General features: G+C 42.1%; 1 long non-coding RNA gene across 1 annotated transcript; it reads left to right on the forward strand.

Annotated features, from left to right (window-relative positions):
- Positions 1 to 590: 590 nt before the first annotated feature.
- On the forward strand, positions 591 to 9,819 carry LOC129530064 (uncharacterized). Its single transcript, XR_010132499.1, has 3 exons — positions 591 to 606; positions 1,266 to 2,645; positions 7,322 to 9,819. It is a non-coding gene; the product is annotated as an uncharacterized lncRNA (long non-coding RNA).
- The last annotated feature ends 535 nt before the right edge of the window (positions 9,820 to 10,354 follow it).

The raw sequence follows: 10,354 nt of genomic DNA on the forward strand, positions 1-10,354 counted from the left end.
AGCCATATTTGACAAAGTGATAATCTTGGGAACATGGTCCACCCAAATGCCTCTGCCTGCAGTGGATTTCTGCAGACTTCAGACAATCTGGGCACCATCAAAGCCAAGCACTCCCTGGTGTAGTGTCTAATAGGGACCATGTAATTAGGGCATGTTTTACGTGAGATTCTGTTCAAGAGATGTAAGTACAAGAAAAAGACAGCTTTTCACGGCAGAGATAAGATAATTGAGCTGTCTGCCATAGTGACTCAAAACCATTGAAGGTTCTAGTCAAATTATTCCTCTGGTTTTGACTTTTTAAATGGCTCTTTCACTGTTATTGCCTCTGGCAACTACCATTACAATTGGAGGAAATTTTGTTCCGCCAAGAGGCTACTCCATTTACAGACTCAAGCCACACCAAAATAATGAAGCTCTCTTATAATCCCGGTATGTTTCCTGATCATTCCCATTTCCCTCTCTGGCTGTCCAGAAAGAGAATCTCTTCCAAGGTATCACTTTTATTTATAGCCAATATGAAGGTCTTGTAGAAAAACACTGACTTCCAAAAACAACAGACGCATGTTGGCAAGAGTACAGAGAGAAGGGAATGCTTATACACTGTTGGTGAGAAGTAAATTGTACAACCTCTATAGGAAACAGTATGTAGATTTCCCAAAGAACTAAAAATAGATCTACCCTTTGACCCAGCAACTCCACTAATGATTATCTATGCAAAGGAAAAGAAATTATCGAAAAAGATGCCTATGCTTACATTTTTATTGCACCTCAATTCACAATAGCAAAATTGTGGAATGAACCTAAGTGTTCATTGGATGAAGAAAATGTGGTATACACACACCAAGGAATACTATGCATCTATAAAAAAGAATGAAACTATATCTTTTGCAGCAACATAAATGGAGCTGCAGGTCAATATCCTAAGTGAGATAACTCACACAGAAAATCAAATACCACATGTCCTCGCTTATAAGTGGGAGCTAAAAATGGGTACACATGGACCTATAGAATGGAATAACAGGCACTGGACACCTTTAAAAGGGGGAAGGTGGGAGGGGATGAGGGTTGAAAAATTACCTATCTGGTATTATGTTCACTGTTTAGGGGACAGAAGGCCAATCCCCACCACTAGGCAACATATCCATGTAACAAACCTGCACCCTTATGCCCTGAATCTATTTGTTTTTTCGACATTGACTTCCATGGTCACTATTTGTGAAATCACTCCTCATGAACCAGGACTTGCATGTTTTTTTGTTTCTCAGGTGAACTGTCACCCCTACAACTCAGCTTGCAACCAGCCCTGGCCACCACCGGTTTCCCCACACTGAGCTGAATATTGGACATGCCCATCTTAGACATTCCAGCCCATTCTGAAATTCCACATCGATTCACCCGACAAAGTCTGAAGTTCCAGGGCAATTTATCTGGAAAAGCTCACCTGGAATCATGTGTCATTTCAACCAACAACTGTTGAAGAGGACGTGGCATCAAAACCAAGGTTATCAATTATTTATAAGGGCTGTGTGCTGGTTGGTCCAAGCATCTCTCCTTCATGCCATCACTCCTTTCAAGAGCTGCCTCTATTTTCTAATTTAGCACAGGAATTTAGATGCCCCTAAATAAGTAGGCATCCAGTATCTGCCCACACCAGTTTTTGTGAGAGTACATATGGAGACACTACCACCACCCCTGCTCTCCTACTGCATACCCCACCATGCCAAAGCATGGTGGCTCACACCTGTAATCCCAGTGCTTTGGGAGGCCAAAGAGGAGGAACACTTGAGGCCAGAAGTATGAGACCAGCCTGGGCAACATAGTGAGACCTCATTTCTATAAATAAGTAAAAAAAAAAACAAAAAAATAGGGGATAGTGGTGCACATGTGTGGTCCCAGTTACTCAGCAGGCTGAGGCTGGAAGATCACTTGAGCCCAGGAGTTTGAGGCTGCAGTGAGCTAGGATTATGCCACTGCACTCTAGCCTGGGCAACAGAGAGAGACCCCATCTCTAAAAAGAGGGAGAAGAAGGAAGGAGGAGGAAGAAGAGGAAGAGGAGGAGGAGGAGAAATACTGCTCTTTCTCAGGCCCAAGGTAAAAAGGTTTTTGGTCTCATGTTGACCAGAAAGACATTGATATTTAATTAAGCAATATAAAAAGGCTCATTGTTAGGATTAAAGAGTAAGTAAAATCAATATTGAGATAGGAGGATGGAGGACACCAACTGAGTTCCGATCCCAATGAAGAGGAGAAAAAGCTACAACTATCTAGGTGAAATATCTAATTATCCTAGAAGAAGCCTTTTGACAGCAACATAAAATTCATACCTATAGGTTTTTAATTCCTATGGATGCCGTAGCAAATAACAAAAACTCGGATGGCGTAAAGTAACAGATGTTTATTCTTTTCCAGTATTGGAGACCAGGAATCTGAGATCAAGGTGTGGGCAGGGCTGCGCTCCCCCTGGAGGTTCTAGGAGAGGATCCTTCCTGCCTCTTCCAGCTCCTGGTGGCTCCAGGTGTCCCTGGGCTTGTGGCCACATCACTACATTCTCTGCCTCCATCTCCACGTGACCTCTTCCTCTGTGTCTGTGTCTCCTCTTCTGTCTCTTAGAAGGACACTGGTCATTGGATTTAAAGGCCACCTGGGTAATTTATAGTGATCTAATCTCAAGAATCTTTCCTTAATTACATGCAAATACTCTTTATCCAAATTAGTTTGCATTCACAAATTCTGGAGCTTAGTACTTGGACATATATTTTGGGGGGTTGATGGTTGGAGGGGCTTTTATTCAACTCAGTACATCTTAATAAGGAATTAATGCCCCCCAACTTGCCTTACAAGTCATATATTAAAAACAATGTTGGCCTGGCGCAGTGGCTCATGCCTGTAATCTCAACACTTTGGGAAGCCAAGGGAGGAGGATCACTTGAGCCCAGGAGTTGGAGACCAGCCTGGATAACATAGGGAGACCCAGTTTCTACAAAATATTTAAAAATTAGCCAGGCATGATGGTGCATGCCTGTGGTCCTAGCTATTCAGGAAACTGAATGCCTCAGACATTATAACCAAATAATGCCTGGCAAATCGACAGGAATTTATGTGAAGCATAAGCCTTTAATTTTTTTAAAGAAAAGTAGATTGCTGTTTTTCCACATCATTTCAGAGTTGTTCTCTAGTTTTGCATGCCCTTTACTGCAGAACCATACAGATTTTGTTCTCCATTTCATACATCATTTGTTGAAATGCCCTTTAAAATGTAATGGAATATAGAGCTTTATGGGAAAAAATGCTGTAGAAAATAAATTATCTTCTCTCTTTGTATTGGGAACCAAAAGGTCTCACCTTATTAATGACCACAGAGACTCTCCTAAAGCAATTCTGGAAGTCAAAACAGCTGGAGTCTAGTTTAATGGGAACCCTCATTAATTAGACAAGAACACCAAGGCTATGACCACAGCAGCTGGTAGCAGCAGCCCTGCAGTGAAGTAGACTCTCAGAGGACACAAGGAAAGAGTGTATTGATAAGAAATCTACAGCAAAGGTGTAGCACATCATCATTTGATCTTGATACACTTGACTGTGGGCAAAGTACCTGTTATGTAAACCATGCTTTGTTAGTTAGGGCCATGATAAGCTGCTTAAGCTGATGAATGAACACCAAATCTCAATGGTTTTTTTTGGTTTTTTCTTTTGAGACAGAGTCTCACTCTGTCGCCCAGGCTGGAGTGCAGTGGGGTGATCTCAGCTCACTGCAAGCTCCGCCTCCCAGGTTCATGCCATTCTCCTGCCTCAGCCTCCCGAGTAGCTGGGACTACAGGCGCCCGCCACCATGCCCAGCTAATTTTTTTGTATTTTTAGTAGAGACGAGGTTTCACCATGTTAGCCAGGATGGTCTCAATCTCCTGACCTCATGATCCGCCCGCCTCAGCCTCCCAAAGTGCTGGGATTACAGGCGTGAGCCACCGCACCCAGCCCGTATTTTTTTTTCTAACAAATACCTGGTGTTAAGCCCAAAGTGTGTGTTTCTGGTTGGCTGGTGATGCTCTTTCAAGTCCTGAATCAGGGACCCAATAACTTTCAACATTGTGGCTCAGCTCTCTTCAACAGCTGCCTCCAAGTTCTCTTGAGATATTGGTATTTATCAGAGGAGAGGGGATGGAGAAGGTATATGCCTTTGCTAGAGCTGCCATAACAAAGGACTGTAGACTGAGGGGCTTAAACAACAGAAATTTATTTCCTTACAATCCTGGAGGTTGGAAGTCTGAGATCAAGGTGTGGGCAGGGCTGGTTCCTCCTGAGGCCTCTCTCCTTGGCTTGTAGACTCTGTGTTCTCCCTTTGTCCTCACACAGTCGTCTCTCTGTGTGTGTCTGTGTCCTCATCTCTTCTTATGAGGTGTCTTAGTCCATTTCAAGCTGCTATAACAGAACACCATAGACTGCAGGGCTTAAACAACAGACATTTATTCTCCCATTGTCCTGGAGGCTATCTATCTACCTATGTAGCATCTATCTACCCATCTATCTATCATCTGTGTATAATCTACCTATTATCTATCTATCTACTTATCATCTACCTATCATCTATCTATTTTTCTATCTATCATCTATCTACCATCTATGTATCTACCTATCATCTAGCCATCTGTCACCTATCTATCATCTATCACCTATCATCTATCTGTCTCACCTATCATTTATCTATGTATTTATGTATCATCATCACCCAGCTGTGAACTATCTATCATGTATGATCTATCTATCATCTATGTATCTACCTATCTGTTATTTTGGTGAAATATACATAATATAAAACTCACCATTTTAACCATTTTTAAGTGCACGGTTCAGTGGCATTAAGTGGATTCACACTGTTGTGCAACCATCACCACCACCTATCTCCAGAACTTTTTCAATATCCTCAGTGAGATTCTGTCCCCATTAAACACTAACTCCTCATGTTCCCTTCCCCCAGTGCCCAGTGCCCACCATTGTCTCTATGCATTGGATGACTCTAGAGACCTCATATGAATGGACTCATAGAGTATTCGTCTTTTTGAGCCTGGCTTATTTTACTTAGCATAATGTCCTCAAGGTTGATCTACATTGTAACACGTGTCAGAATTTCCTTCTTTGTTAGGGCTGAACAATGTCTCATTGTATGGATGGACCACACTTCGTTTATCCATTCCTCTGCTGATAGACACTTGGGTTGCTTCCACCTCTTGGCTACAGTGAATAACAATGTTACGGACATAGGTTTACAAGTATCTCTTTGAGACCCTGCTTTCAATTCTTTGGAGTATATACCCAGAAGTGGAATTGCTGGATCCTATGCTAACTCTGTGTTTAATTATTGGAGAAACCACCACACTGTTTTGCACAGGGGCTGCAGCATTGAGCATTTTCACCAACAATGCACAAAGATTCCCATTTCTCTACATCCTGGCTGACACCTGCTATTTTCTGGGTTTTGTGAATCGTAGCCATCCTAGTGGGTGTGAAGTGGTACAGCTTTTATTTAACACTGAAGGACACAGCACAGCAAGAGAGAGAAAAAGTGTGTGCGCAGGCCAGCATTGGGATACAGAGACACCCTTGTGCAAGATCCCAGGGTTCGTATTGATGCATGAATTGAACCACCTAAATATAGTGAAGCCATACTGACTTCACAAGTGGTTAGGCCAGTTGCAAGCCATCAGTAAAGAAATTGACCCTCAAGGGATTTCTTTCTTTTTGAGATGAAGTTTCCCAGGCTGTAGTGGCGTGGCATGATCTCGGCTCACTGCAACCTCTGCCTCCTGGGTTCAAGCAATTCTGCTGCCTCAGCCTCCTGAGTAGCTGGCACAACAAGTGCGTGCAACAACACCTGACTACTTTTTTTGTATTTTTAGTAGAGACGAGGTTTCACCATGTTGGCCAGGATGGTCTTGAACTCCTGACCTCAGGTGATCTGCTAGCCTTGGCCTCCCAAAGTGCTTGGATTACAGACGTGAGCCCCTGAGCCTGACCAAGGGATTTCTTAATTGTACATTTTAAAAGAACTTAAAGAATGTCATTGGATTGTTTGTAGCTGAAAGGATAAATGCTTCAGGGGATGGATATCCCATTCCCCATGATGTGCTTCTTTCACATTGCATGCCTGTATCGAAACATCTCATGTAAGGCTGGGCACGGTGGCTCATGCATGTAATTCTAGCACTTTGGGAGGCCAAGGCCAGCGGATCACTTGAGGCCAGGAGTTCGAGACCAGCCTGGCCAACATGGTGAAACCCCATTTCTACTAAAAATACAAGAATTAGCTTTACATGGTGGTGCACACCTGTAGTCCCAGCTACTCAGGAGGCTGAGGCAGGAGAATTGCTTGAACCCAGGAGTCAGTGGTTGTAGTGAGCTAAGACCACATTACTGCAGTCCAGCCTCGGTGACGGAGCCAGACTCTGTTTCATAAAAAACAAAAACAACTCAAGTACCCCATAAATACATACACCTACTATGTATCTACAAAGATTAAAAATTAAAATTAAAAATTTTAAAAAAGAAATCTTATCCCACCATGCAAAGCAAAGAACCACTCTATTCTACAATTACCAAGCCCAGTATGAGACTTTAAGCAACATCTCATAAAACCCACTGACCACGGGTCAAAGACCAGACCTCTAGTAGTTGCAAGAGATAGATAGAGCTTGTCCAGTTCAGCTATAAATCAATTTTATTTCCACAGAGGGTCACACAGCCCTTTCAAAAACAACCATATTGGATCAAACACAAAATTCGTAAAAAATATTCCTCCTGTTCCCCCAACCTCAAAATATATGTTGAAGGTCATATGGCCAGGGGCAATGCAGATTCAAAGCCACTATTGTGAGCTGCATTGACTATACCACCATGTAATTCATAATGTGTTGAAAATCAAATGCTCATGATAAGTGATCATTGATTAGGGCCCCTAGTTGTGAGTGTACCTATATTTTTTCATTCTATAAAAGCAAATATTAAATCAACATGAAGAGTAAATAATTACCCATGTTATATTGACAGGCTGAAATTGGTTTATATTCCATATGGAGTTCAGTTGATCCTTATTTTCATCCTTGACACTTGGGTTTATCCATTCTCCAAACCACCACTTTGGAAGAGCAAGTTAATATACAATTACTGCTAAAAAAGGTACATACCTCCAATTCTGTGTTGTGTTGACAATTCTACTTGTTTGTTCTGTCCTTCTGATTGGGAGTATTATTTTCCTAGGTCTGTTTTAACAAAGCACCGTAAACTGAGACACTGAGTGAGTCTGAATAAATGTGCATTCTCACATTTCTAGAGACCAGAAGTCTGAAATCAAGGTGCGGTCCGAGCCACACTCCCTCTGAAGGCTCAGCCTGGCCAACATGGTGAAACCCCATCTCTACTAAACATACAAAATTTATCTGGGCATGGTGGTGCGCACCTGTAGTCCAAGCTACTTGGGAGACTGAGACAGGAGAATCGCTTGAACCCAGGAGGCAGAGGTTGCAGGGAACAGATATCGTGCCACTGCACTCCAGCCTGGATGACTGAGCAAGACTCCATCTCAAAAACAAAAACAAAAACAAATACAAAAACAAAAACAAAAACAGAGACTGATGCTCGCAGATTGTGTATTCCAGACCACCAAGTTAATTCAGCATTGGCAGTGACATCATGTTCTTCCAAACAGCATCCCCTTTCTGCTTCTGGGTACTGAATTTTTGTAAATGGCAAATGAATTCCTTCATTAAGCCACAAACAGTGACATGACAGCTGCAAATTCAGCCATCTATAAGGTTTCCAGATAAAAGACACAACACCAATTAAATGTGAATTTCAGATAAATACTGAATAATTTTTTAGTATCCATATGCCCCCAGTATGACATGGGGCATACTGATACTCAAAAATCTGTTACTTGGCCAAGTGCAGTGGCTCACACCTGGAATCCTAGGACATTGGGAGGCTGAGGTGGGGGGATTGTTGATCCCAGGAGTACAAGACCAGCCTAGGCAACATGGTGAAACCCTGTCTCTACAAAAATACAAAAATTAGCTGAGCGAAATGGTGCACACCTGTAGTCCAACTACTCAGGAGGCCGAGGTGTGGGGATCGCCTGAGCCCGAAGAGGTAGAGGCTGCAGTGAGCCGTAATCACACCACTGTACTCCAGCCTGGGCCACAGAGTGAGACCCTGTCTCAAAAAATAAAAATAAAAAAGTAGAATAAATATAATTAAAATTTAAAACATTTTAAAATGTGTTATCTGAAATTTAAATTTATTACAATTTTTATTTGCTAAATGTGGCCACTCCAAGTGTATGGAGTATTTATTCTACCATGCAGTTTTTAACACCTGCATCTCTGCATCTGCTTCTGTTCCAGGACAGAGAAAAACTAACACATTTCTGCTGTATCTAAGAATAGGTAGATATACCTGTGTTTTGATTCTTTCTGATTTCAGTACTAAACATCCCTCATTATCATTCTCAGGGAAAAGATGAATGTAGAATCTCTGCTGAGCTAATATTTCCTGACACCCTGTTTATGTGCCTTGTGAATTGTGGGCATTGCCATGTGGGTTGTTTCATTTCATCTTCACAATCACCCTCCAAAAGTAAAAAACAAAGACTGCCTCACTCAAATGTCCACTGCCATCAGTGCCCCATGAGTATATATATGGTGCCAAGCTCTGCCATGATCTCTCCAGAGAAGAGGAGTAAAACCAAAGAAGTGAAGACGTGTCTGCCTGGAAGGGAACATCTGTGACACCTTCTTTTCCAAATGTTCTTAAAGTTTAAGCAGATTATTGTAAAGGAAATATGAAAAAGTTAGTACTTAAAAAAAAACCTCCTTGTATCAAAATGTCCCATTCCCAGCCTCTATTCAATTTCAATCCTTTAAATGTTTGTTTTCATATTTACAATCATGGTGCTATGTAATATTCTTACACTACAGTTTCAAGATTTGTCAATTTTGTGCCTTATGGTTATTGAGGATTTGGTCTTGAAACTGAGATTGCAGAATTATAAGAAATGTGAGAAATCTTGGCTGGGCGCGGTGGCTCATGCCTGTAATCCTAGCACTTTGTGAGGCTGAGGTAGGCAGATCGCTTGAGGTCAGGAGTTCAAAACCAGCCAGCCAACATGGTGCAACTCCGTCTCTATTAAAAAAAAAAAAAATTAGCCGGGCATGGTGGCGGGTGCCTGTAATCCCAGCTACTCGGGAGGCTGAGGCAGGACACTCACTTGAACCCAGGAGGCAGAGGTTGCAGTGAGCTGAGATCGCGCCATTGCACTCCAGCCTGGGCAACAACAGCAAAACTCCATCAAAAAAAAAAAAAGGAAAAGAAAAACAAATATGAGAAGTCTAACGTGACTGACTCCATCTTCCATCAGACCTCACAGGCTAAATTGTTTTGTTTTGTTTTGTTTTGTTTTGTTTTTGCTTATTCTAGTGTGGCAGCCAAGATAACTGCGTGAGGAAGTTAGTTTATAGTTAAAATTTGAAGCCAGGTGTGGTGCCACCCAGCACCTTGGGAGACCGAGGCAGGAGGATTGCTTGAGCCCAGGAGTTGGAGAACAGCCTCAGGAACATAGTGAAACCCCTTCTCAAAAAAAAATTTACAAAAATTAGCCAGGCATGGTGGTGTGCACCTGTAGTCCCAGCTACTCAGGAGGCTGAGGTGAGAGGATCGCTTGAGCCCAGGAAGTTGAGGCTGCAGTGAGCCAAGATCACACCACTGCACTCCAACCTGGACAACAGCAAGATTGTGTCTCAAAAAATAATAAATAAATAAATAAATAATAAATAATTGTGTATATATATTTATACACACACACAGAGAGTGAGAGAGAGAGAGTTAAACTCTGAGGCAAGGAAACTGACCCCACTCCTTGACTGCAGATTAAAGCCACATTCAGAAAACAAGGTTAGAATTACTGTAGGGGCTTGAACTTTGCTAAAGAATAGGCATAGTTAATCAATGACCTGCCATCACTTAGTGTGTTTTCATGTAAGTTGTTCACTGCACCAGAGTCATGTAACCAGGGATCGCAAGATGTATAACTTCCCAAACTACTCTTGTAGATAACATTACTATTGTAAAACCTAAACAATGGTCTTTGAAATATTTTTCAGATTTAGCATTTTGGCAGACCAAGAGATGCCACCTGGTCCTGAGATACCCTCTCCTGGGAACTAACTCACCTGCAGAAAGACAGTTTTAGACACCCCTGAGATTTCATCCATAGTCAATCAATTGTTGCAGTTCCCCAGCCTTCTGCCCACACAAGTACCATGAAAAACCATAGTTTCCAACTTTTTAGGGAGACAGATTTGAGAAACCT

This window comes from Gorilla gorilla, chromosome X (genome assembly GCF_029281585.2).
Source record: "Gorilla gorilla gorilla isolate KB3781 chromosome X, NHGRI_mGorGor1-v2.1_pri, whole genome shotgun sequence".
Taxonomy (NCBI): Eukaryota; Metazoa; Chordata; class Mammalia; order Primates; family Hominidae; genus Gorilla; species Gorilla gorilla.